At 42.3% G+C, this 27,377-nt stretch overlaps 1 long non-coding RNA gene across 2 annotated transcripts in view; it reads right to left on the bottom strand.

The window, feature by feature from the left end:
* The window catches only part of LOC137372590 (uncharacterized), a 55,202-nt gene extending 29,225 nt beyond the window's left edge, over nt 1-25,977 (bottom strand). For both annotated transcript variants that reach the window (XR_010975451.1, XR_010975450.1), the window contains exon 1: nt 25,811-25,977. This is a non-coding gene — a long non-coding RNA (uncharacterized lncRNA). The remainder of the gene's footprint in view (nt 1-25,810) is intronic.
* Nucleotides 25,978-27,377: the final 1,400 nt, after the last annotated feature.

Below are 27,377 nucleotides of genomic sequence, written 5' to 3'. Positions count from 1 at the left end.
ATAATCACATGGTCCATTCACTGCTTGTATAATCACACAGTCCAATCACTGTTGGTATAATCACACGGTTCATTCATTCTTTGTACAATCGCACGGTCCAACCACTCTTTGTATAGTCACATGGACCAATCACTGTTTGTAAAATCACATGGTCCAATCACTGTTTGGACATCATACGGAACAATCACTGTTTGAATAATCACATGGTCCAATCACTGCTTTAAAATCAAACGGTCCAATCACTGCTGTATTATCAGCCAATCTAATCACTGTTTGTACAATCACACGGTCCAATCACTGCGGTATAAAGACCCAATCCAATCACTCTGTGTACAATCACACGGTCCAATCACTTTTTGTATTATCACGTGGTCCAATCACTGTTTGTATAATTATACGGTCCAATCACTGTTTGTATAATTACACGGTCCAATCACTGTTTGTATAATCACATGGTCCAATCACTGTTTGTAAAATCACAAGTTACAAACATTGATGTCAAATTACACGATCCAGTCACTGTTTGGAAAACGACATGGTGCAATCTCTTTTTGAATTAACTCTCGGTCCAATCACTGTATAATCACACGTTCCAATTACTGGATAATCACATGGCGAAATCATTCCAATCACTGTATATTCAAATGGTTCAATCACTCTTTGTATAATCACATGGTCCAATCACTGTTTGCATAATCTCATGGTCCATTCATTGATTGTACAATCACACGGTCCAATCACTGTTTGTATAATTACACGGTCCAATCACTGTTTGTATAATCTCATGGTCCAATCACTGTTTTTATAATTACACGGTCCAATCACTGTTGTATAATCTCATGGTCCAATCACTGCTTTTATAATTACATGGTCCAATCACTGTTGGTATAATCACAAGGTCCAATCACTGTTTGTATAATCTCATGGTCCAATCGATGTTTGTATAATCACACAGTCCAATCAGTTTTGGTAAAAATCACACGGTCCAATCACTAGTTGTACAATCACATGGTCCAATCATTGTTAGTATAATTACACAGTCCAATGATTGTTTGTATAATCACAAGGTCCAATCTCAGTTGGTATCATCACATGGTCCATTCACTGCTAGGATAATCACACAGTCCAATCACTGTTGGTATAATCACACTGTCCATTCATTCTTTGTCCAATCGCATGGTCCAACCACTCTTTGTATAGTCACATGGACCAATCACTGTTTGTATAATCACATGGTCCAATCACTGCTTTAAGATCACACGGTCCAATCACTCCTGTATTATCAGCCAATCTAATCACAGTTTGTACAATCACACGGTCCAATCACTGCAGTATAAACACCCAATCCAATCACTCTTTGTCCAATCACATGGTCCAATCACTATTTGTATTATCACGTGGTCCAATCACTGTTTGTATAATTACACGGTCCAATCACTGTTTGTATAATTACACGGTCCAATCACTGTTTGTAAAATCATATGGTCCAATCACTGTTTGTATAATCACATGGTCCAATCACTGTTGGTATAATCTCATGGTCCAATCACTGTTTGTATAATCACATGGTCCAATCACTGTTTGTATTATCATGTGGTCCAATCACTGTTTGTAAAATCATATGGTCCAATCACTGTTTGTATAATCACCCGGTCCAATCACTGTTTGTATAATCACACGGACCAATCACTGTTTGTAAAATCATATGGTCCAATCACTGTTTGTATAATCTCATTGTCCAATCACTGTTGGTATAATCTCATGGTTCAATCACTGTTTGTATAATCACCCGGTCCAATCACTGTTTGTATAATCACACGGACCAATCACTGTTTGTATAATTACACGGTCCAATCACAGTTTGTATAATTACATGGTCCAATCACTGTTTGTATAAATACACTGTCCAATCACTTTTGCTATAGTTACACAGTCCAATCACTGTTGGTAAAATCTCATGGTCCATTCATTCTTCGTATAATCACAGGGTCCAATCACTGTTTGTACAATCACAGGGACCAATCACTGTTTGTATAATCATAAGGTCCAATCACTGCTTTATAATCACACGGTCCAATCACTGCTGTATTATCAGCCAATCTAATCACTCTTTGTATCATCACACAGTCCAATCACTGCTGTATAAACACCCAATCCAATCACTCTTTGTACAATCAAATGGTCCAATCACTGTTTGTATTATCACGTGGTCCAATCACTGTTGGTATAATGACACGGTCCAATCACTATTGGCATTATCACACGTTCCAATCACTGTTTGTATATCCACAAGGTACAATGACTGTAAAATCACATGGACGAATCACTGTTGGTATAATCACATGGTCCAATCATCGATTGTACAACTCAAGGTCCAATCACTGTTTGTATTATCAGATGGTCCAATCACTGTTTGTAAAATCACAAGTTACAAACATTGATGTCAAATTACACGGTCCAGTCACTGTTTGGAAAACGACATGGTGCAATCTCTTTTTGAATTAACTCTCGGTCCAATCACTGTATAATCACACGTTCCAATTACTGGATAATCACATGGCGAAATCATTCCAATCACTGTATATTCAAATGGTCCAATCACTCTTTGTATAATTACACGGTCCAATCACTTTTGGTACAATCACACAGTCCGTTCACTGTTTGTATAATCACAAGGTCCAATCTCTGTTGGTATAATCACACAGTCCAATCGCTGTTGGTATAATCACACAGTCCGAACACTGTTAGTATAATCTCATCGTCCAATCACTGTTTGTAAAATCTCATGGTGCAATCACTGTTTGTATAATCACACAGTCCAATCACTTTTGGTATAATCACACGGTCCAATCACTGTTGGTATAATCACACGGTCCAATCACTGTTGGTATAATCACACGGTCCAATCACTCTTTGTACAATCACACGTACCAATCACTGCTTGTAAAATCACATGGTCCAATCACTTTTGGTATAATCACACAGTCCAATCACTGTTGGTATAATCACACGGTCCAATCACTGTTGGTATAATCACACAGTCCAATCACTGTTTGTATAATCACAAGGTCCAATCTCTGTTGGTTTAATCACATGGACCAATCACTGTTTGTAAAATCACATGGTCCAATCACTGTTTGCATAATCTCATGGTCCATTCATTCATTGTACAATCACACGGTCCAGTCACTGTTTGTATAATTACACGGTCCAATCACTTTTGTTATTATCTCATGGTCCAATCACTTTTGGTACAATCACAGGGTTCAATCACTGTTTGTATAATCTCATGGTCCAATCACTGTTTCTATAATTACACGGTCCAATCACTGTTTGTATAATCTCATGGTCCAATCACTGTTTCTATAATTACACGGTCCAATCACTTTTGGTACAATAACACGGTCCAATCACTGTTTGTATAATCTCATGGTCCAATCACTGTTTCTATAATTACACGGTCCAATCACTGTTTGTATAATCTCATGGTCCAATCACTGTTTTTATAATTACACGGTCCAATCACTGTTTGTATAATTACACGGTCCAATCACTGTTTGTATAATTACACGGTCCAATCACTGTATGTACAATCACATGGTCCAATCACTATTTGTACAATCACAGGGACCAATCAATGTTTGTGTAATCACACGGTCCAATCTCTGCTGTATTATCAGCCAATCTAATCACACGGTCCAATCACAGCGGTATAAACACCCAATCCAATCACTCTTTGTACAATCACACGGTCCAATCACTGTTTGTATTATCATGTGGTCCAATCACTGTTTGTACAATCACACGGTCCAATCACTGTTTGTATAAACTCATGGTCCATTCACTCTTTGTATAATCACACGGACCAATCACTGTTTGTAAAATCATATGGTCCAATCACTGTTTGTATAATCTCATTGTCCAATCACTGTTGGTATAATCTCATTGTCCAATCACTGTTTGTATAATCACACGGTCCAATCACTGTTTGTATAATCTCATGGTTCAATCACTGTTTGTATAATTACACGGTCCAATCACAGTTTGTATAATTACACAGTCCAATCACAGTTTGTATAATCACATGGTCCAATCACTGTTTGTATAATCTCATTGTCCAATCACTGTTTGTATAATCACACGGTCCAATCACTGTTTGTATAATCACACGGTCCAATCACTGTTTGTATAATCACACGGTCCAATCACTGTTTGTATAATCACATGGTCCAATCACTGTTTGTATAATCTCATTGTCCAATCACTGTTTGTATAATCACACGGTCCAATCACTGTTTGTATAATCACATGGTCCAATCACTGTTTGTATAATCACCCGGTCCAATCACTGTTTGTATAATCACACGGACCAATCACTGTTTGTAAAATCATATGGTCCAATCACTGTTTGTATAATCTCATTGTCCAATCACTGTTTGTATAATTACACGGTCCAATCACAGTTTGTATAATTACACAGTCCAATCACTTTTGGTATAATCTCATGGTCCATTCATTCTTCGTATAATCACACGGTCCAATCACTGCTGTATTATCAGCCAATCTAATCACTGTTTGTATAATCACATGGTCCAATCACTGCTGTATAAACACCCAATCCAATCACTCTTTGTACAATCACACGGTCCAATCACTCTTTGCATAATCACAAGGTCCAATCACTGTTCGTATAATCAAATGGTCCAATCACTGTTTGTGTAATCACATGGTCCAATCTCTGCTGTATTATCAGCCAATCTAATCACACGGTCCAATCACAGCGGTATAAACACCCAATCCAATCACTCTTTGTACAATCACACGGTCCAATCACTGTTTGTATTATCATGTGGTCCAATCACTGTTTGTAAAATCATATGGTCCAATCACTGTTTGTATAATCACCCGGTCCAATCACCGTTTGTAAAATCATATGGTCCAATCACTGTTTGTATAATCACCCGGTCCAATCACTGTTTGTATAATCACACGGACCAATCACCGTTTGTAAAATCATATGGTCCAATCACTGTTTGTATAATCTCATTGTCCAATCACTGTTTGTATAATTACACGGTCCCATCACAGTTTGTATAATTACACGGTCCAATCACTTTTGGTATAATTACACAGTCCAATCACTTTTGGTATAATCTCATGGTCCATTCATTCTTCGTATAATCACACGGTCCAATCACTGCTGTATTATCAGCCAATCTAATCACTGTTTGTATAATCACATGGTCCAATCACTGCTGTATAAACACCCAATCCAATCACTCTTTGTACAATCACACGGTCCAATCACTCTTTGCATAATCACAAGGTCCAATCACTGTTCGTATAATCAAATGGTCCAATCACTGTTTGTGGAATCACATGGTCCAATCACTGTTGTATATTCATAGGGTCCAATTACTGTTTGTAAAATCATATGGTCCAATCACTGTTTGTATAATCTCATGGTCCAATCACTGTTGGTATAATCTCATGGTCCAATCACTGTTTGTATAATCACATGGTCCAATCACTGTTTGTATAATCTCATGGTCCAATCACAGTTTGTATAATTACATGGTCCAATCACTGTTTGTATAATTACACAGTCCAATCACTGTTGATTTAATCTCATGGTCCATTCATTCTTCGTATAATCACAGGGTCCAATCACTGTTTGTACAATCACAAGGTCCAATCACTGCTTTATAATCACACGGTCCAATCACTGCTGTATTATCAGCCAATCTAATCACTGTTTGTATAATCACACGGTCCAATCACTGCTGTATAAACACCCAATCCAATCACTGTTTGTATAATCACAAGGTCCAATCATTGTTTGTATTATCACATGGTCCAATCACTGTTGGTATAATTACAGGGTACAATCAGCGATTGTGCAACACAAGGTCCACTCACTGTTTGTATAATGACACGGTTCAATCACTATTGGCATTATCACACGGTCCAATCACTGTTTGTATATCCACAAGGTACAATAACTGTCTAATCACATGATCCAATCACCGAGTTTGCAACACAAGGTTCAATCCCTGTTTGTGTTACCACACGGTCCAATCACTGTTGTACAATCACGTGGTCCAATCACTGTTTGTATAATCACAAGTTACAAACATTGATGTCAAATTACATGGTCCAACCACTGTCTGAAAACGACATGGTGCAATCTCTTTTTGAATTAACTATCGGTCCAATCACTGTATAATCACAGGTTCCAATTACTGGATAATCGCATGGTGAAATCACTCCAATCACTGTATATTGAAATGGTCCAATCACTGTGTGTATAATCACACGGTCCAGTCATTCTTTGTATAATCACAGGGTCCAATCACTGTTTGTACAATCACTAGGTCCAATCACTGTTTGTATAATCACACGGTCCAATCACTGCTGTATTATCAGCCAATCTAATCACTGTTTGTATATGATACGGTCCAATCACTGTTTGTATATTCACAAGGTACAATGACTGTAAAATCACATCGTTGAATCACTGTTTGTATATTCACAAGGTACAATGACCGTCAAATCACACGGTCCAATCTTCTTTGGCCTCCTTATCTCGAGAGACAATGGGTAAGCGCCTGGAGGTGGTCATTGGTTTGTGGAGCAGCGCCTGGAGTGGCTATAAAGGCCAATTCTTGAGTGACAGGCTCTTCCACAGGTGCTGCAGAAAGATTTGTTTGTCGGGGCTGTTACACAGTTGGCTCTCCCCTTTCGCCTCTGCTTTTGTTATGCCAACTGCTAAGTCTCTTCGACTCGCCACACTTTAGCCCCGCCTTTATGGCTGCCCGCCAACGCTGGCAACTGACTCCCACGACTTGTGATCAATGTCACAGGACTTCATGTCGCATTTGCAGACGTCTTTAAAGCGGAGACATGGACGGCCGGTGGGTCTGATACCAGTGGCGAGCTCGCTGTACAATGTGTCCTTGGGGATCCTGCCATCTTCCATGCAGCTCACATGGCCAAGCCATCTCAAGCCCCGCTGACTCAGTAGTGTGTATAAGCTGGGGATGTTGGCCGCCTCGAGGACTTCTGTGTTGGAGATACGGTCCTGCCACCTGATGCCAAGTATTCTCCGGAGGCAGCGAAGATGGAATGAATTGAGACGTCGCTCTTGGCTGACATACGTTGTCCAGGCCTCGCTGCCGTAGAGCAAGGTACTGAGGACACAGGCCTGATACACTCAGACTTTTGCATTCCGTGTCAGTGCGCCATTTTCCCACACTCTCTTGGCCAGTCTGGACATAGCAGTGGAAGCCTTTCCCATGCGCTTGTTGATTTCTGCATCTAGAGACAGGTTACTGGTGATAGTTGAGCCTAGGTAGGTGAACTCTTGAACCACTTCCAGAGCGTGGTCGCCAATATTGATGGATGGAGCATTTCTGATGTCCTGCCCCATGATGTTCGTTTTCTTGAGGCTGATGGTTCGGCCAAATTCATTGCAGGCAGCCGCAAACCTGTTGATGAGACTCTGCAGGCACTCTTCAGTATGAGATGTTAAAGCAGCATCGTCAGCAAAGAGGAGTTCCCTGATGAGGACTTTCCATACTTCGGACTTCGCTCTTAGACGGGCAAGGTTGAACAACCTGCCCCCTGATCTTGTGTGGAGGAAAATTCCTTCTTCAGAGGACTTGAACGCATATGAAAGCAGTAGGGAGAAGAAAATCCCAAAAAGTGTGGGTGCGAGAACACAGCCCTGTTTCACGCCACTCAGGATAGGAAAGGGGTTTGATGAGGAGCCACCATGTTGAATTGTGCCTTTCATATTGTCATGGAATGAGGTGATGATACTTAGTAGCTTTGGTGGACATCCAATCTTTTCTAGTAGTCTGAAGAGACCACGACTGCTGACGAGGTCAAAGGCTTTGGTGAGATCAATGAAAGCAATGTAGAGGGGCATCTGCTGTTCACGGCATTTCTCCTGTATCTGGCGAAGGGAGAACAGCATGTCAACGGTCGATCTCTCTGCACGAAAGCCACACTGTGCCTCAGGGTAGATGCGCTCGGCCAGCTTCTGGAGCCTGTTTAGAGCGACTCGAGCAAAGACTTTCCCCACTATGCTGAGCAGGGAGATTCCACGGTAGTTGTGCAGTCACCGCGGTCACCTTTGTTTTTATAGAGGGTGATGATATTGGCATCGCGCATGTCCTGAGGTACTGCTCCCTCGTCCCAGCAAAGGCATAGCAGTTCATGTAGTGCTGAGAGTATAGCAGGCTTGGCACTCTTGATTATTTCAGGGGTAATGCTGTCCTTCCCAGGGGCTTTTCCGCTGGCTAGAGAATCAATGGCATCACTGAGTTCCGATTTTGTTGGCTGTATGTCCATCTCATCCATGACTGGGAGAGGCTGGGCTGCATTGAGGGCAGTCTCAGTGACAACATTCTCCCTGGAGTACAGTTCTAGGTAGTGCTCAACCCAGCGGTCCATTTGTTTGCGTTGGTCAGTGATTATGTCCCCTGATTTAGATTTGAGGGGGGCGATCTTCTTGATAGTTGGCCCAAGAGCTCTCTTAATGCCATCATACATTCCTCTGATGTTTCCGGTGTCTGAGGCCAGCTGAATATGACTGCATAGGTGTTGCCAGTAGTCGTTTGTGCAGCGCCTGGCTGTTCTTTGTGCAGTGCTTCTGGCTGCTTTAAGTGCTACCGATGTTAACTCGCTGGGGGCTTTCTTGTAGTTCAACAGTGCAATTGAAATTGAAACCAGTCTGCATTTCTCTTCGCACTTTTGCCGTAGGCGGTCAAAGCTGACTCATAGATGGCGTCTCTGATGTGGGCCCACTTGGTCTCAGCATCCCCTGTGGGAGTGTTTTGAAGGGCTGTTACAAGTGAATTTAGAAATTTTTGTAACAGCTGTGGGTGAGAAATTCTGTTCGTGTTGATGCACGGGTGGCCCTTCTGCTTGGAATGATGCAACTTCTTTGGTCTGAGTCTAACCTTACTGCACACCAGGGAGTGGTCCAATCACTGTTTGTATATTCACAAGGTACAATGACTGTAAAATCACATGGTCGAATAACTGCTGGTATAATCACAAGGTCCAATCACCGATTGTACAACACAAGGTCCAATCACTGTTTGTATTATCACAAGTTACAAACATTGATGTCAAATTACACGGTCCAGTCACAGTTTGGAAAATGACATGGTGCAATCTCTTTTTGAATTAACTCTCGGTCCAATCACTGTAAAATCACAGGTTCCAATCACTGTATAATCACATGGTGAAATCACTCCAATCACTGTATACACAAATGGTCCAATCACACTTTGTATAATCACACGGTCCAATCATTCTTTGTACAATCACACGGACCAATCACTGTTTGTATAATCACATGATCCAATCGATGTTTGTATAATCACACAGTCCAATCACTTTTGGTATAACCACCCGGTCCAATCACTGTTGGTATAATCATACAGTCCAATCACTGTGTGTATAATCACACGGTCCAATCATTCTTTGTATCATCACAGGGTCCAATCACCATTTGTACAATCACAGGGACCAATCACTGTTTGTATAATCACACAGTCCAATCACTGTTTGTATTATCACGTGGTCCAATCACAGTTTATATAATCACACAATCCAATCACTGTTGTATATTCATACGGTATAATCAGTGTTTGTATTATTACGTGGTCCAATCACTGTTTGCAGAATCACATGGTCCAATCACTGTTGGCATAATCATAGGGTCCAATCAGCGATTGTACAACACAAGGTCCAATCACTGTTTCTATAATGACATGGTCCAAACACTGTTGGCATTATCACACGGTCCTATCACTGTTGTATAATCACATGGTCCAATCACTGTTTGTAAAGTCACAAGTTACAAACATTGATTTCAAATTACACGGTCCAGTCACTGTCTGGAAAACGACATTGTGCAATCTCTTTTTGAATTAACTCTCGGTCCAATCACTGTATAATCACACGTTCCAATTACTGTAGAATCACATGGTGAAATCACTCCAATCACTGTATATACAAATGGTCCAATCACTCTTTGTATAATCACACGGTCCAATCACTGTTTGTATAAAAGCATGATCCAATCACTGCTATATAATCACACGGTCCAATCGATGTTTGTATAATCACACAGTCCAATCACTCTTTGTATAATCTCACGGACCAATCACTGTTTGTAAAAGCACATGGTCCAATCACTGTTTGTATAATCACACGGCCCAATCACTTTTGGTATAATCTCATGGTCCAATCACTGTTTGTATAATTACACGGTCCAATCACTTTTGGTACAGTCACACGGTCCAATCACTGTTTGTAAAATCACATGTTCCAATCACTGTTTGTATAATCACACAGTCCAATCACTGTTTGTAAAAGCACACAGTCCAATCACTGTTTGTATAATCACACGGCCCAATCACTTTTGGTATAATCTCATGGTCCAATCACTGTTTGTATAATCACACAGTCCAATCACTGTTTGTATAATCACATGGTCCAATCACTGTTTGTATAATCACACAGTCCAATCACTGTTTGTATAATCACATGTTCCAATCACTGTTTGTATAATCGCATAGTCCAATCACTGTTTGTATAATCACATGGTCCAATCACTGTTTGTATAATCACATGTTCCAATCACTGTTTGTATAATCGCATAGTCCAATCACTGTTTGTATAATCACACGGTCCAATCACTGTTTGTAAAATCACATGTTCCAATCACTGTTTGTATAATCGCATAGTCCAATCACTGTTTGTAAAAGCACACAGTCCAATCACTGTTTGTATAATCACACGGCCCAATCACTTTTGGTATAATCTCATGGTCCAATCACTGTTTGTATAATCACACAGTCCAATCACTGTTTGTATAATCACATGGTCCAATCACTGTTTGTATAATCACACAGTCCAATCACTGTTTGTATAATCACATGTTCCAATCACTGTTTGTATAATCGCATAGTCCAATCACTGTTTGTATAATCACATGGTCCAATCACTGTTTGTATAATCACATGTTCCAATCACTGTTTGTATAATCGCATAGTCCAATCACTGTTTGTATAATCACACGGTCCAATCACTGTTTGTAAAATCACATGTTCCAATCACTGTTTGTATAATCGCATAGTCCAATCACTGTTTGTATAATCACATGGTCCAATCACTGTTTGTATAATCACATGTTCCAATCACTGTTTGTATAATCGCATAGTCCAATCACTGTTTGTATAATCACATGGTCCAATCACTGTTTGTATAATCACATGTTCCAATCACTGTTTGTATAATCGCATAGTCCAATCACTGTTTGTATAATCACACGGTCCAATCACTGTTTGTAAAATCACATGTTCCATTCACTGTTTGTATAATCACATGGTCCAATCACTGTTTGTATAATCTCATGTTCCATTCAATCTTTGTACAATCACACGGACCAATCACTGTTTGTATAATCATATGGAACAATCACTGTTTGTACAATCACACGGTCCAAGCACTCTTTGTATAATCACACGGAACAATCACTGTTTGTATAATCTCATGGTCCATTCATTCTTTGTACAATCACACGGTCCAATCACTTTTGGTACAATTACACGGTCCAATCACTATTTGTACAATCACATGGTCCAATCACTGTTTATATTTTCACATGGTCCAATCACTGTTTGTATAATCTCATGGTCCAATCACTTTTGGTATAATCACACAGTCCAATCACTGTTAGTATAATTACACAGTCCAATCACTGTTAGTATAATCACAAGGTCCAATCTCTGTTGGTATAATCACATGGTCTATTCACTGCTTGTATAATCACACAGTCCAATCCCTGTTGCTATAATCACAAGGTCCATTCATTCTTTGTATCATCACACGGTCCAATCACTGCTTGTACAATCACAAGGTCCAATCACTGTGCGTATAATCACACGGTCCAATCATTCTTTGTATAATCACATGGTCCATTCACTGCTTGTATAATCACACAGTGCAATCTCTGTTGCCACAATCACAAGGTCCATTCATTCTTTGTATCATCACACGGTCCAATCACTGTTTGGACAATCACAAGGTCCAATCACTGTGCGTATAATCACACGGTCCAATCATTCTTTGTATCATCACAAGGTCCAATCACTGTTTGTATATTCAGAAGGTCCAATCACCATTTGTACAATCACACAGTCCAATCACTGCTTTATAATCACACGGTCCAATCACTGCTGTATTATCAGCCAATCTAATCACTGTTTGTATAATCACACGGTCCAATCACTGCTGTATAAACACCCAATCCAATCACTCTTTTTATAATCACACGGTCCAATCACTGTTCGTATAATCAAATGCTCCAATCACTGTTTGTATTATCACGTGGTCCAATCGCAGTTTATATAATCACACAATCCAATCACTGTTGTATATTCATACGGTATAATCAGTGTTTGTATTATTACGTGGTCCAATCACTGTTTGCAGAATCACATGGTCCAATCACTGTTGGCATAATCATAGGGTCCAATCAGCGATTGTACAACACATGGTCCAATCACTGTTTCTATAATGACATGGTCCAAACACTGTTGGCATTATCACATGCTCCAATCACTGTTTGTATAACCACAAGTTACAAACATTGATTTCAAATTACACGGTCCAGTCACTGTCTGGAAAACGACATTGTGCAATCTCTTTTTGAATTAACTCTCGGTCCAATCACTGTATAATCACACGTTCCAATTACTGTAGAATCACATGGTGAAATCACTCCAATCACTGTATATACAAATGGTCCAATCACTCTTTGTATAATCACACGGTCCAATCACTGTTTGTATAAAAGCATGATCCAATCACTGCTATATAATCACACGGTCCAATCGATGTTTGTATAATCACATGGTCCAATCACATTTGGTATAATCACACGGTCCAATCGATGTTTGTATAATCACATGGTCCAATCACATTTGGTATAATCACACGGTCCAATCACTGTTGGTATAATCACACGGTCCAATCACTCTTTGCACAATCACACGGACCAATCACTGTTTGTAAAATCACATGGTCCAATCACTGCTTGTACAATCACTGTTTGTACAAACACATGGTCCAATCATAGTTTGTTCAAATACTGTTTGTCCAATCATATGGTCCAATCACTGTTTGTCCAATCACTCTTTGTACAATCACATGGTCCAATCACTCTTTGTACAATCACATTGTCCAATCCCTGTTCATTTTATTTTACTCTATTTACAGATACAGCACTGAAACAGGCCCTTCGGCCCACCGAGTCTGTGCCAATCAAGAACCACCCATTTATACTAACCCTACTGTAATCCCATGTTCCCTACCACCTACCTACACTAGGGGCAATTTACAATGGCCAATTTACCTATCAACCTGCAAGTCTTTGGCGGTGGGAGGAAACCGGAGCACCCGGCGAAAACCCACGCGGTCACAAGGAGAACTTGCAAACTCCGCACAGGCAGTACCCAGAATTGAACCCAGGTCCCTGGAGCTGTGTGGCTGCAGTGCTAACCACTGCGCCACTGTGCCGCCCAAATATATAATCATTTGTATAATCACATGGACCAATCACTGTTTTTATAAATACATGGGTCAATGACTCTTTGTATCATCACAAGGTCCAAATGGTCTTTGTCCAATCACAAGTGTATAATTACACGATCCAATCACTGTTTCAACAATCACATGGTCCAATCACTGTTTGTTCAATCACTATTTGTCCAATTACATGATCTCGTCACGGTTTGTCCAATCACTGTTTCTACAATCACATGGTCCAATCCCTGTTTTTCCAATCACTGTTGGTACAATCACATGGGACAATCACCGTTTGTCCAATCACATGGTCCAATAACTGTTTGTATAATCACAGGTGTATAATTACACGATCCAATCACTGTTTGTTCAATCACTATTTGTACAATCACATGGTCTAATCACTGTTTGTTCAATCACTATTTGTCCAATCACTGTTTGTACAATCACATGGTCTAATCACTGTTTCTACAATCACATGGCCCAATCCCTGTTTGTCCAATCACTGTTTGTACAATCACACAGTCCAATCACTGTTTGTATTATCACGTGGTCCAATCGCAGTTTATATAATCACACAATCCAATCACTGTTGTATATTCATACGGTATAATCAGTGTTTGTATTATTACGTGGTCCAATCACTGTTTGCAGAATCACATGGTCCAATCACTGTTGGCATAATCATAGGGTCCAATCAGCGATTGTACAACACAAGGTCCAATCACTGTTTCTATAATGACATGGTCCAAACACTGTTGGCATTATCACACGGTCCTATCACTGTTGTATAATCACATGGTCCAATCACTGTTTGTAAAGTCACAAGTTACAAACATTGATTTCAAATTACACGGTCCAGTCACTGTCTGGAAAACGACATTGTGCAATCTCTTTTTGAATTAACTCTCGGTCCAATCACTGTATAATCACACGTTCCAATTACTGTAGAATCACATGGTGAAATCACTCCAATCACTGTATATACAAATGGTCCAATCACTCTTTGTATAATCACACGGTCCAATCACTGTTTGTATAAAAGCATGATCCAATCACTGCTATATAATCACACGGTCCAATCGATGTTTGTATAATCACACAGTCCAATCACTCTTTGTATAATCTCACGGACCAATCACTGTTTGTAAAAGCACATGGTCCAATCACTGTTTGTATAATCACACGGCCCAATCACTTTTGGTATAATCTCATGGTCCAATCACTGTTTGTATAATTACACGGTCCAATCACTTTTGGTACAGTCACACGGTCCAATCACTGTTTGTAAAATCACATGTTCCAATCACTGTTTGTATAATCACACAGTCCAATCACTGTTTGTAAAAGCACATGGTCCAATCACTGTTTGTATAATCACACGGCCCAATCACTTTTGGTATAATCTCATGGTCCAATCACTGTTTGTATAATCACACAGTCCAATCACTGTTTGTATAATCACATGGTCCAATCACTGTTTGTATAATCACACAGTCCAATCACTGTTTGTATAATCACATGTTCCAATCACTGTTTGTATAATCGCATAGTCCAATCACTGTTTGTATAATCACATGGTCCAATCACTGTTTGTATAATCACATGTTCCAATCACTGTTTGTATAATCGCATAGTCCAATCACTGTTTGTATAATCACATGGTCCAATCACTGTTTGTATAATCACATGTTCCAATCACTGTTTGTATAATCGCATAGTCCAATCACTGTTTGTATAATCACACGGTCCAATCACTGTTTGTAAAATCACATGTTCCAATCACTGTTTGTATAATCGCATAGTCCAATCACTGTTTGTATAATCACATGGTCCAATCACTGTTTGTATAATCTCATGTTCCATTCAATCTTTGTACAATCACACGGACCAATCACTGTTTGTATAATCATATGGAACAATCACTGTTTGTACAATCACACGGTCCAAGCACTCTTTGTATAATCACACGGAACAATCACTGTTTGTATAATCTCATGGTCCATTCATTCTTTGTACAATCACACGGTCCAATCACTTTTGGTACAATTACACGGTCCAATCACTATTTGTACAATCACATGGTCCAATCACTGTTTATATTTTCACATGGTCCAATCACTGTTTGTATAATCTCATGGTCCAATCACTTTTGGTATAATCACACAGTCCAATCACTGTTAGTATAATTACACAGTCCAATCACTGTTAGTATAATCACAAGGTCCAATCTCTGTTGGTATAATCACATGGTCTATTCACTGCTTGTATAATCACACAGTCCAATCCCTGTTGCTATAATCACAAGGTCCATTCATTCTTTGTATCATCACACGGTCCAATCACTGCTTGTACAATCACAAGGTCCAATCACTGTGCGTATAATCACACGGTCCAATCATTCTTTGTATGATCACATGGTCCATTCACTGCTTGTATAATCACACAGTGCAATCTCTGTTGCCACAATCACAAGGTCCATTCATTCTTTGTATCATCACACGGTCCAATCACTGTTTGGACAATCACAAGGTCCAATCACTGTGCGTATAATCACACGGTCCAATCATTCTTTGTATCATCACAAGGTCCAATCACTGTTTGTATATTCAGAAGGTCCAATCACCATTTGTACAATCACACAGTCCAATCACTGCTTTATAATCACACGGTCCAATCACTGCTGTATTATCAGCCAATCTAATCACTGTTTGTATAATCACACGGTCCAATCACTGCTGTATAAACACCCAATCCAATCACTCTTTTTATAATCACACGGTCCAATCACTGTTCGTATAATCAAATGCTCCAATCACTGTTTGTATTATCACGTGGTCCAATCGCAGTTTATATAATCACACAATCCAATCACTGTTGTATATTCATACGGTATAATCAGTGTTTGTATTATTACGTGGTCCAATCACTGTTTGCAGAATCACATGGTCCAATCACTGTTGGCATAATCATAGGGTCCAATCAGCGATTGTACAACACATGGTCCAATCACTGTTTCTATAATGACATGGTCCAAACACTGTTGGCATTATCACATGGTCCAATCACTGTTTGTATAACCACAAGTTACAAACATTGATTTCAAATTACACGGTCCAGTCACTGTCTGGAAAACGACATTGTGCAATCTCTTTTTGAATTAACTCTCGGTCCAATCACTGTATAATCACACGTTCCAATTACTGTAGAATCACATGGTGAAATCACTCCAATCACTGTATATACAAATGGTCCAATCACTCTTTGTATAATCACACGGTCCAATCACTGTTTGTATAAAAGCATGATCCAATCACTGCTATATAATCACACGGTCCAATCGATGTTTGTATAATCACATGGTCCAATCACATTTGGTATAATCACACGGTCCAATCGATGTTTGTATAATCACATGGTCCAATCACATTTGGTATAATCACACGGTCCAATCACTGTTGGTATAATCACACGGTCCAATCACTCTTTGCACAATCACACGGACCAATCACTGTTTGTAAAATCACATGGTCCAATCACTGCTTGTACAATCACTGTTTGTACAAACACATGGTCCAATCATAGTTTGTTCAAATACTGTTTGTCCAATCATATGGTCCAATCACTGTTTGTCCAATCACTCTTTGTACAATCACATGGTCCAATCACTCTTTGTACAATCACATTGTCCAATCCCTGTTCATTTTATTTTACTCTATTTACAGATACAGCACTGAAACAGGCCCTTCGGCCCACCGAGTCTGTGCCAATCAAGAACCACCCATTTATACTAACCCTACTGTAATCCCATGTTCCCTACCACCTACCTACACTAGGGGCAATTTACAATGGCCAATTTACCTATCAACCTGCAAGTCTTTGGCGGTGGGAGGAAACCGGAGCACCCGGCGAAAACCCACGCGGTCACAGGGAGAACTTGCAAACTCCGCACAGGCAGTACCCAGAATTGAACCCAGGTCCCTGGAGCTGTGTGGCTGCAGTGCTAACCACTGCGCCACTGTGCCGCCCAAATATATAATCATTTGTATAATCACATGGACCAATCACTGTTTTTATAAATACATGGGTCAATGACTCTTTGTATCATCACAAGGTCCAAATGGTCTTTGTCCAATCACAAGTGTATAATTACACGATCCAATCACTGTTTCAACAATCACATGGTCCAATCACTGTTTGTTCAATCACTATTTGTCCAATTACATGATCTCGTCACGGTTTGTCCAATCACTGTTTCTACAATCACATGGTCCAATCCCTGTTTTTCCAATCACTGTTGGTACAATCACATGGGACAATCACCGTTTGTCCAATCACATGGTCCAATCACTGTTTGTATAATCACAGGTGTATAATTACACGATCCAATCACTGTTTGTTCAATCACTATTTGTACAATCACATGGTCTAATCACTGTTTGTTCAATCACTATTTGTCCAATCACTGTTTGTACAATCACATGGTCTAATCACTGTTTCTACAATCACATGGCCCAATCCCTGTTTGTCCAATCACTGTTTGTACAATCATATGATCCGATCACTGTTTGTATAATCACATTGTCCAATCACTGTTTCTACAATCACATTGTCCAATCACTGTTTCTACAATCACATGGTCCAATCCCTGTTGGTACAATCACATGGTCCAATCACTATTTGTACAATTGCTGTTTGTCCAATCACTGTTTGCCTAATTACACGGTCCAATCACTGTTTGTACAATCACATGGTCCAATCACTATTAGTATAAACACACGGTCCAATGAAATTGTGTACAATCACATGGCCCAATCACTGTTTGTCCAATCACTGTTCGCATAATTACACAGTCCAATCGCTGGATGTACAATCACATCGTCCAATCACTGTTTGTAAAATCACAGTGTGTACAATCATATGCTCCAATCAATGTTTGTCCAATCATAATCACATGGTCCCATCACTGTTAGTGCAATCACATGTTCCAATCACTTTTTGCCCAATCGCTGTTTGTATATTCACACGTTCCAAACACTGTACAATCACCGTTTGTACAATCACATGGTCCAATCAGTGTTTGTACAATCACAGTTTGTACACTCACATGGTCCAACCACTGCTTGTGCAATCACCGTTTGTACAGTCACACGGTCCAATTACTCTTTGTCCAATCACTGTTTGTACCAGCACACAGTCCAGTTGCAGTTTGTACACTTATATTGACAATCACTATTTGTCCAATCACCTTTTGGATAATCACACGGTCCAAACACTGGTTGGCCAATCACTGTTGGTCTCATCATCGGGTCCAATCACGGTTTGTCCAATCACTGTTTCTATAATCACATGGTCCAATCACTGCTTCTCCAATCATTGTTTGCATAATCACAGGGTCCAATCACTGTTTGTCCAATCACTGTTTCTATAATCACATGGTTCAATCACTGTTTACAAAATTACACGGTGCAATCACTGTTTGTCCAATCACTGTTAGTGTAAATACACGGCCCAATCACTGTTTGTATAATTACATGGTCTAAACACTGTTTGTCCACTCACAGGTGTATAATTACACGGTCCCATCACTGTTTGTACAATCAAGCAGAACAATCACAGTGTGCATTTGGGTGTTGTGACTTTGGACTGTTGCTTTGTGTGATGGCATCTGTTGGATGGGCTATATGGCCTGCATCATCTGTCCTGATCTTGGTAGGGGAATGCCCAATGTTCTTCTTTGCCAGGACAAGGCACTCTCCTGAGTTTGGTTGTTTTGAGTACATTGTTGCAGGAGAGTGCACGCCACTTTATGTCTGGCTGTAACGGAGCTGTCCCTGGGCTGCTAAATGACGATATAATGAATGGGAAAACCTTCTTCACCTCTCTGCAGCTTGGGCTTGCTTCACCTTGAAGTACTCAGACCAAGTCACTCCCCCAGAAACAAAACCCCCGCCACTCTATGGTTCCCACAGTCAGTGTGTGTTGGATGTTTTGTGAAGTTGACATTGGTGAGATTTGACAAAGGACATTGCTCAGTCCAAAAGGTCACTTCTTTATGGCATGAAGAAAAAGTGTCTTACATCAGAAGAACAGCGATTACCATGTGACTCCATGTAGGGATGCTGATCTTTGAAGTGTCTGCTCATAATGGAATATGACAGACAGTGAAATTTCTACCGTTGATAATCTGAACAAGCCAGAGACGTCCGATTTCCCCACTTTCCTCATATGCTAGTCGGAATCGAGCCATGGGCCACACAAGACTTCTTAAAGCAATCCATTTCCGCCTGGCCTTTAATAGCTGAGGATTCATTCACTGAAAGCTTGCTTCACTGATCTGACATACTACTACACACCGCAGTTTATGGGCCATGTGGGATACGAGAAACTCCTACAAGGAGAAAGAGAGACTGCTGCGGGAAGTTCATTAAAATGATTCAGTTGCACACAGTGGGCACATTAGAGCATTAAGTGGCTGAAAGCCTTGTCCTTAATTAAAGAGGAATTGCTACAATCATTAGTGGATCGATGCTGGGGTCCAATTGCAAATCTGATGGCCTCTCTTCACTGGAAATTTGCATCTCTCCCATATTTGTTTTGTGGTTTTACTGCTGCAGAGATTTGAGCACAAAATCCAGACTGACACTTGAGTGCAGTACTGAGGGAATGCTGAACGGTCGGAGGTGCCGTCTTTCACGTGAAACGTTAAACCAAGTCACCGTCAGTCTCTCTTGTGGATGTGAAAGATCTCATGGCACTATTTCAAAGAAGAGCAAGGCAGTTATCACCGGTCTCCTGATCGATATTTATCGCTCAATCGACATCACTACAACATTATCTGCTCATTATCACATTGCTGTTTTCGGGATCTTGCTGTGCACCAATTGGCTACTGCGTTTCCTACATTACAACACTGACTACACTTCAAAAAGTACTTCATTGGCTGTGAAATGCATTGCAACTCCCTGAGGTTGTGAAAGGTGTTATATAACTGCCAGTTCTTTTACAAAAAGATCTTATGTCCTTAAACTCCTGTCGGTAAATGAATTCCCTTTGACTGCAGTGTCTTTTTAAAGGAACACAAGATGTCTCTGACGGAGGGAGTGATGTTCAGAACAAATGAGCTGTCGAGCCTTGGGAATTCAAAAGACAAATCAACTACCTGGGGGAAAGTTGTAGCCTGCTGCAGGGCTTGGCAGACTGGTCCCACAGAACAGCCCTAGCTAACTGGCAGAAAGCACCATAAGCATGATGTATGCTCCCAGGCTGTCAAGAGGAGGCACCAGTAGGTGGTGGGGGTGGCATGAAGAAAACAAGTAAGTAATGCTTTCAGGAAATATTGAACATGCTGCACCTTCTTTTCTCCAGAAAAGCAATGTCTGAAGGGTGATCTAATAAAGGTCTTTAACCTAATGGAAGGTTTTGATAGAGTAGACACAGAGTTTTTCCACTTGTGGAGAAGAGCAAAACTGGAACCATCGATATAGGATAGTCACCAAGACATTAAATAAACATTTCAGGAGAAACTTCATTTCCTAGAGAGTGATGAGAATGTAGAACTTGCTACCATCGAGAATGGTTGAGGTGAATAGTAGAGATGCATTTATGGGGAAGCTAGATAAACACACGAGGGAGAAAGGTAGAGAAGAATATGTGGACCGGATTGAGATGATGTAGGGTGGGAGGAGGCTCGTGCAGAGCAAAAACACTGGCATATACCATTTGGGCCAAATGGCCTGTTTCTGTGCTGGACACTCTGTATAATTCTATGATGGAGCCAGTATCTGAGAAACACATCTGTTATCCAACATTATTACAGATGGTAAACTCCAGAGTAACAGATATCCCATCAGTGGTCCTTGGATAATGGAAAGCTTTGTTCACTGTGGGAAGCTTAAAGGGGCAATCCTGCAGATTGACACCAGATCCGAAATCTGAAAGACCTGTAAACTTACGGTGTCTCTCAATCAGCAACAATCACCTGCATATATGGAGCACCTGTAATGCAGCAAAATGGTCCAAGCTGCTTCACAGAGACATTATCAAACAAAATTCAACACTGAGCCACAAAAGGAGGTATTGGCCAAAAGGATTGTCCAAAGTGGCAGGTTTTAAGGAGCTTCTTAAAGGAGGAGAGAGAGATGGAGAGATGGAGCAGTGTAGGGAGGGACTTCCAGGACTAGGGCCTAGGCAGTTGAAGGCACAGATGCCAATGGTGGAATGGTTAAAATTGAGGATGTGCAAGAGGCCAGGATTAGATGAGTGCAGAGATCTTGGATGGTTGTCCAGCTGGAGGAGGTGGCAGAGATAGGGAGGGTGAGGTCAGGGAGGGATTTGAAAACAAGAATGAGAATATTAAAATTGAGGTGTTGCCAGACCAGGAGCCAGTATAGTTCAGTCCGCCCAGTGGTGATGGGTAAATGGGACTTGGTGTCCATGGACAGTAGAGCTTTGGATGACGTCAGGTTCATGGAAGGTAGAATGTGGGAGACAGGGCAGTCCCACCCCGCCGGACAACAGTGGAGAGGTGTTGCAGAAGGATGATGTGGTCAACCGTGTTAAATGCTGCAGACAGGTCAAGAAGGATGAGGAGGGAATGTTTACCTCTGTCACAGTCACATAGAGTGTCGTTTGTGCCTTTGATAAGAGCTGTTTCAGTATTGTGGCAAAAGTAATCCCACTGCCCCACTTTTCCTCTGTATCAATATCAAACTCTGGCCCACTGTCTCCTCATACCCCTGTATCAATCCAAAACTAAACCCAATGCACTGCTCTCTCCTTATATTCCTGTATCAATCCAAACCTAATATCACTGCCCCACTCTCTCCCCATACCCCTTTATCTTCCTCTGCTTCAAATGTTCAGCCAATTTTCCTTTAACAGATACAATGGTCTCTCCTTTGACCACTTCCCTGTGGCAAAACATTTCATGTGATCAAACATTTCCAGGGACTCGCAGGTGTACCAGTTGTGGTATAAGGATGTATAGTGTTAATACCGAAGACAGTGAGAGAGACCCCTCCCACTGCACAAGTGATGATGTAACAGTGACATGAGATAGGCTTGAGGAGAAGAAGCAGCACGAAGAATGCTAGCTTACGTGGCTTGTGGAGAGTGTACATAGTAACTGTAAATAATAGAGTTGTTAAGTTAACCTTTACCAGAGTCTAAGACTTTCTCTAGAGGGCCCTTCCAAACAAAATTCAACACTGAGCCACATAAGGAGGTATTGGCCAAAAGGATTCCAAACCACCTTCCAAACCTGCAATCTCTACCAACTAGAAGGACAAGGGCAGCAAATACATGGGAACACCACCACCTGCAAGTTCCCCTCCAAGTCACACACCATCCTGACTTGGAACTATATCACCGTTTCTTCACTGTCGCTGGGTCAAAATCCTGGAACTCCCTTCCTAACAGCACTGTGAGTATACCTACCCCAAATGGACTGCAGCGGTTCAAGAAGGCAGCTCACCACCACCTTCTCAAGGGCAATTAGGGATGGGCAATAAATGCTGGCCTGGCCAGCGTCGCCCACATCCCATGAATGAATAAAAAATATATATATATAAATGCAAGCTCTCTTTTATCTACTTGTTCCAGAGTCAAATCTGCACCCTTGTATTTCGACAGCACCTTTCATAATCACATGACGGCCCAAAGCACTTTACAGCCAATGACATACTTGTTTGAACTGCAGTCACTGTTATGATGTAGGGAATATGGCAGCCAATTTGTGCACAGCAAGATCCCACAAACAGCAAAAGGGCTAGATAATCTATCTTAGCAATGTCTGTTGAGGGAGAACTCCCTGGCTCTTCTCCCAATAGTACGATTGGATCTTTTAAGTCCACCTGACAGGGCAGACGGGGCTTCAATTTAACATCTCAGCCAAAAGATGGCATCTCAGACGGTATCGCACTGAGATCGTGAACCTGGAGTATGAGCGCAAATCTCTGGAGTGGGACTTGAATCCACAACTTTCTGCCTCCCAGCTAAGAGTTCTACCCACTGAGCCACGATATCATTGCCCAGTGCCCCACTGTAAGGAGCCCCTAGTCGAACCTTTTCTAAGGGCTCACCCTGCTCCTGAGAGACTTCATTGGCGACCCTGTGAAATACAGGCCTCTGATCATCATCACAAAAGGTAAGAAACAGATATGGTGAAACAGGTAGGCTGCAGGCCCCCTGAGCAGGCCTCCATCTCCCTGTGCTCACAGCCACAGCCTGTGGAAAGTCAAGTACTGCAGCGAGGGAGCCACTTGCTGTGGGACCTTGAGCGAAGGAATCGTGCCCAGATTCAACGGGCCTGCCTGGGCATCATTATCCAATCGGCATGCACGAGCCAGGGGAAGTCACCCTGACTGGAACGCCATCGCCAAGAGTGTAGAGATTCTGCCGACCGATATGAAACCTCACCACAGCCCACAAGCCACAAAGAGCTGTTTGTGAACAGCACCTCAAAGTCATAGCCTTAAACAGTCACTGCCGCCTTCTACATCAACTATTTTACAACTCAGCCTATCCCAGATGTGGAGAATATCATTCTTCGAGGCTTGCATTATAAGGGCTGGTTGCATAGAGTAGTCGTGTGTTCCCTTGAATATAGAAATTAAGGGGTGATCTAATGAAAAAGGTTGCAATGATTAAAGGGGTTGATAAGATAGACAGAAGCTATTTCCTCTGGTGCGGAACTCAGAACAAGGGGCCATTCAGGGGTGATGTCAGGAAGCACTTCTTCACACAAAAAGTAGTGGAAATCTGGAATTGTCTCCCCCAAAAAGTTGTTGAGACTGGGGAGCAATTGAAAATTTCAGAACTGCATTGATAGATTTTTGCTAGGTAAGAGTAGTAAAGGTTACGGAACTAAAGTGGGACGGGTAGATAGAGCTAAGATACAGATTAGCCATGATCTAATTGAATGGCGGAACAGGCGTGAGGGGCTGAATGGCCTCCTGTGCACTGAAAATGCCGGTCTTCTGCCCAGGGGAGGGGGTAAGAGGCAACACTCATCATTCTGTACAGATTGCCCGCTGACTGACCACAGGCAGCTATGTGGGTTACATAAGGACAACCTCACAGGTCAGGTCAGTTCAAGTACAGTCATTCCCTCCCTTGCTGTCTCCCACTCCCTCTCTCCCTCCCTCCCTGTCTACGCCTGCCGCTCCCTCACTCTCTCTCCCCTCTCTCTTGTCCCTTGCTCTCCCTTTCTCCATTTCTTTCTCTCTGCCACACTTCCTCCCTTTCTCTCTTTCTCCCCTCCCTTCCTCTTGCTCTCTCTTTTCCTTCATTCTCCCTCCCTTTCTCCCTTCATCTTTCTTTCCTTCTCTCCCCCACCCTTTCTCTCTCTTCTTCCCTCTCTCTCTCTCCCTCCCTCTGTCTCTCTGTCTCCCTCTCTGTCTCTTTCCCTTTCTCCCTCCCTCTTTCTTCCTTTCTCCCTCTCCTTTTGCAGAAAACACCCGACAGTTAACTCCAGGTTATTTCTGTTTCTTAGCCTCGCAGGAAGCTTGTTCCTATAAATAAATAAAGAGAGCGAGGGAGAGAGAGAGACTCTAATGTTTGTTTGATGGGGGGCTTATCCAGCCGGACTGACAGCGAACTTCTGACAGAACAAATTCCTGACTGGAGGGTGGTGCGGCCTGTCCCGGGATAAAGCGGCCATGCAGCAGGAACTGACCGCTGCAGAACTTTAGCAAGAACCGTCACAACACTCCAGAGACTGACTGCGAAAGATACAGGGTGCAATTCACGCTTGCACCTGAGGCCACAACCAAAGAACAAGCTTAATCATCTGACTTTATCTCAACAGCGCTCCCCTCCACCCCCCACCCCCCAATCACCCCCCGACGAGACAGAAATGGCCAGAGCAGCAGCGGAGGAGGTGTGCACAGCCCCTCTCGAGTGATGTGAGACACTGAACAATTGCTGGAAGGGGTCTTAGAACTAGCTGGTCACAGTTCACCCAGGGTGTGTGGGAGGAGGTGGGGGGTGGGGGGGGGATCTGGCACCTCGCTGCCCCTCTGCCCATCCCCTCTCAACCCTACGCTGACTGAGTGAACAACATTCAGATTATGCACAGGCGCGCGCACATAACCCGGGCTACAGACATTCTCCAAATTCCACAACAAGTCACTCATCGGAAATAAAGGCAACTGAAGGAGGGCTCCTTTCTTTAAATATAAAATAAAACCCACGGCAGACTCACTGAGGTGAAGGTAGGCCTCGGCATCCATGGTGCCTGAGTGAATCCCTCGCTCCTTTCCCACTGGATTCCAGCACAGACTCGGGCATAGCATTTGCTGCCAATCTCGAGATCCGTGGGCCTGGCTGCAGCCAGCCAGCCTCACTCTCTCACTCGCTGGCTCGCTGTACTCTGAGCCGCTTCAGTCAGAAGGGGCCCTGGAGAGGGGGAGGGGGTGCTGAGTGTATGTGTGGGGGAGGTTGGCCATTTCAATTGCCAGCACTGCTTGCCTCCTTGTCTCTCTCTCTTTTTCCCTGAGATTACTTGAGGTGAAGGGAAGCCTCTTGTTTTTGCAAATCCTGGAATATTGGGAAGTAAGCAATGGTTTTTTAAAATTCCTCTTGGTTCCAAAGGGGCAGGGAGAGGCCAGTTTCAGTAATTCTGCCTACCTATCTCCAGGGAGCCTGTGATTATCCTTATTACTTAAATACAGTAGCATCCTGGAGCATCCCGAGTGTAAAAAAGCAGCCCACAGTCGCTTCTGTGTGTCCAGCAGACACTGCTCCCCAACTCACCACACTGTTTGCCCAGTTCCCACATCGTTGCCCCTTGGGACTGGGATGTGGTAAAGAAGTCGCTCTGTATTAGCCAACCACCTCCCACGATGTCGGACACAACACACTTATATCACAGGGAGATAGTCCGACTGCAAGGGAGCGAGTGCCTGCGTGCTGGTTTAGCAGGCGCTGTTGCTGGGCACTCAGAGGTGCTGGTTTCAATCTCCATGCCCGTGATTGTGTAACTGCATGGGTGTGCTCTCAAAACTGCAGGGATGCCATCTCACAGCTGCCTGTGCTCGATCTGACCGACGCACGTGTGCAATTTCACCAGCTGCACATGTGCGCTGTACCTGTACGATCTCACAGCTGCCTGGGTGCGATTTGACAGCTGTGGTGCAAGGTCCCACGGCTGCATGGCTGCAATTTGACATCTGCCAGTGTGCGCCATCTTACAGCCGCACTGCCTGCTCCGACGGCTGCACGTGTGCGATCCTTTCGCTACGTGTGTGCCATCTCACAGCTGCATGTGTGTGATCTGACCACTGAGCGTGTGTAAGGATTTCTCATTCTGACCATGGACTTTCCCAAATCAGGCCGGGTGAGTGCGGGGGGGTGGTTAAACCACATTGCAGGCCTTTATGGGAAGGCTGAAAGCTCAACCCCTTCACCTCTACCCTCTGCCCGTACCACCACTACCCCCACCCCCCCCTGCCATCCCCACACCCACTGCCACCACCACATCCTCGCATGGCCAGAATAAAGTCTGCTTCACATTTTTTGCCCTTTACCGGCTTGACTTTGCACTCAGAAACAGATATCTGGTCTAAAAGTGGACTGGTGCCAGCTAAAAGATAGGCTTTTTAATTGGCTTGTATCTTGAAACTTGCCAATCCTTCTGTGGCATTGCTCACAAGGAGTCCCTGGATAAGGAGGTCACATGTTACTTGAAAAATAAGAATTTAAAGGGGCAAGAGGAATAATGGTATCTGGGAGTACAAACACAAATCCCTAATGGTAATGACACAGGTTAA

This window comes from Heterodontus francisci, chromosome 8, assembly GCF_036365525.1.
Source record: "Heterodontus francisci isolate sHetFra1 chromosome 8, sHetFra1.hap1, whole genome shotgun sequence".
Classification (NCBI taxonomy): Eukaryota; Metazoa; Chordata; class Chondrichthyes; order Heterodontiformes; family Heterodontidae; genus Heterodontus; species Heterodontus francisci.
The sequence above is the reverse complement of the archived record's forward strand: the minus strand, read 5'-3'. Positions and strand labels throughout refer to the sequence as shown.